The sequence below is a fragment of the Pinus tabuliformis genome, chromosome Q (genome assembly GCF_031772625.1).
Source record: "Pinus tabuliformis cultivar Carrire ecotype Pingquan chromosome Q, CPIR1, whole genome shotgun sequence".
Taxonomy (NCBI): Eukaryota; Viridiplantae; Streptophyta; class Pinopsida; order Pinales; family Pinaceae; genus Pinus; species Pinus tabuliformis.
The window spans coordinates 1,151,955,593-1,151,958,411 of record NC_142296.1 but is presented as its reverse complement, the minus strand read 5'-3'; the positions used below and the strand labels follow the sequence as shown (position 1 = coordinate 1,151,958,411).

At 32.8% G+C, this 2,819-nt stretch overlaps 1 pseudogene; it reads right to left on the bottom strand.

Moving 5' to 3' along the window:
• Positions 1 to 321: 321 nt before the first annotated feature.
• On the bottom strand, positions 322 to 1,406 carry LOC149223713 (putative U3 small nucleolar RNA-associated protein 11; annotated as a pseudogene).
• Between the last annotated feature and the right edge of the window lie 1,413 nt (positions 1,407 to 2,819).

The window sequence follows — 2,819 nt, the reverse complement described above, 5'->3', positions numbered from 1 at the left end:
AGTGGAGGGGATCCTTTCTCTAGGGATCATCCCAAGATTCCCTCTATTATTCCATTTCTAGACAAAAGCACAAAATTCAATATTATTTACTTAATTTAATAGCAAAGAGAATCTAAAATACCAAAGAGGTGCAATGGCAGAGAATATAATGAATAACTTGTTAGTTAACAAAAAATATTGACAAATATGATAGATAATGGATATTTCTCAATGAGACTATTAGGGAAATAAATGAACCTCATGACTGAAATTAACATTGATGTATGCATTTGGTTTTTCCATATCTGTGATCATACATTTGACCATTAAAGGTGTTATGGCTTACTGAATAAATTTGGCTTGCTCATAATACTGGTCTCTGGCAAAATAAGTGTGTATGTTTGAAGGAGGGCAACCAATGCAATGAAGTGTAGAATGAAGTCACTCTACTTTCTGCATCATTCATATAATAAATATTAAAATATAAAATATAAAAAAAATATATAAAAATGCCATCCACCTTCACATTGTCCAATGTACTTAGTAATGTTTGTACCTTCTTTTCACTCTGTGCTTTTTGAAGCACATATTGAATGTCTTGGGTCTTCATTAATAACAGTTCCTCATTGGAATATTGCTTTGCACCACTCCTAAGCACAAAAAATAATCAACTTTTAACATCTTAAACTTCGGTGCAATTAAAGCAAGAAAGAATGAAATATTTGAATTTCCTTACTTTGGACGGTGCACGCCATCAACAGTCCTAGTGTTGATCATCTTAAAATAAAATTCATCGGGGTTTCTAGATGTTGCTTTCTCTCGAAGCCTCTACATTATCAATAACAATCTAAACCATCAGAAGGAAAGACAGTGAAGAAAAGCATACAAACAAAGTAACATATGAACATGCATAAGAAAATGCACATCGATATATATATATATAAGTTACACAGACAACTGTATCATAAATGAGAGATGCCACTGTGGATCCATGCCATTTCACAAAAAGAAGATTATGGGTAATTAGATGCAGATTTCCTATTTGCAAACATTATGAGAAACAATTTCAACCCAAAAATAATTTATCGAAAAAATAATATATAAAGAAATTTTGCATGGCATACCTGGATGTTTTCTTGCTTCTTGTGATAATCACGAGCCCTAAGTACATAGTCCTTGTGTTTCTCTAGTAACCCAAATTTATTCCTTTCAGCCCTACATGGACAAAATGCTAATAGTCTAATTTATTATTCATAATTTATATTTTTAGGTTTCAAAGTTTACAAGCAAATATGCCAAAAATCATATTATTGTATTACTTTTTCAAAATAAATCACTGACTGAAAATTCTAAGGAAGAAGAAATACATACAGTTGGGCATGTTCCTTGTGAGCCCGCCACTTTACAACATTTCTTAACGATGACATAATTGAAAACTAGATAACATAAATCTGCAAAGACAAAACAATTTAAAAATAGAAATAAAAACTTCTTTAGTGTACTCCTCATCATTACTGAGTGCCAGACACACAAGCTAGATACCATGATTACTGCCTAATGGGCCAATAAAGAAATAAGACTATATGTTTCTAATTAGTAACAAGTTAAACACCAAGTTCATATAGTTCAAACCTCAAGTTGTCGAGTCCAGAGTTCAAACTTCCAGCTATTGAGTTGCTACTGTTCAAACTTCAGTTCAGGCTCTAAAGCCCTCTGCAGTGGACCAGTGGGTGAGGTCAAGAGGGCAACTGCTTCAGCTTCAACCTTCAGTCAATAAACATACAGATTTCCTGAACTTCAACCTGATAGGTGCAGAAAAAAGCTGGATATTTTTTTCTATCAGGTTGTATCTCGAGTTTGGCTTGCAAGCAGGCAACTAATGGGGATTTTCAAAGCCCAAAAATGTCATGAATACTAGTGAAAATCTAGTTGTTTCTATTCTAATCCATACAGAAATATGGTTCAAGGAATAACAAGGAGAATTTGCAGCTAGTCCCTGCCTTTAGACAATAATCCACAACTTTTTAAAAACTTATAAAAGAAACAAAACAAAAACTTTGTCACAATTTGTTCAATCTACTCAAAACTAAAGGTGTATATGTTTAAAAAGATATAGCATAAACAAAGCCAACAAATTTATTGAGCTAGAATGCAATAAATTTTCCAAAAACATAAACCTCAAGTTTCCAAAAGCATATTACAATAGAATTGTAATATGGCTACAAATGACCCATTTTTATATTCAGGATTAATTTGGTAAATTGAAAACTTATTCTAAATGGAAAATGTAAAAGGAAAAAAATATTTTCTATTAAAAGAAACAATAAACAAGTCAAATTGCAACCAATGAAGTTTGAGTGTTAGGAATCATAGATTTGGACAAAAGAAAAGTTGTCAGACATCACTTTGAAGATTCTAAAATTGAGGTTAGCATATGAACATAGAAGATTCATGCATTGGAAAAACTCACATGCATATTTGACTAGCATCAAAAAATAATTCAATGATGATATAAATGCTCCAGTATCCTTGAAAGTTTCATGGACTGTAGCTGCTTATGCTCCACTGATTGTACAACAAGCAGGGGATGGAAATTCTTTCGGGGGGTTGTCAAGGTCTTCTACACCAGGACTTGGAACATCAGGCACTGAGTCTAATGATGTTTAAGTTAGGACTGCTCATGAAGAATCTTCTAGTTCTGATCAGAATAAAATTGAAGCAGCTCTGAATTCCTTCAATGGAAGGAAGAGAAAACAAATGCAAAAGGATAAAGCAAAGGATTTTTCTTCTCTTCAGGCTCAGAAGGATACACAGGTTAGTTTTCTTTGCTCCAGTAGTCA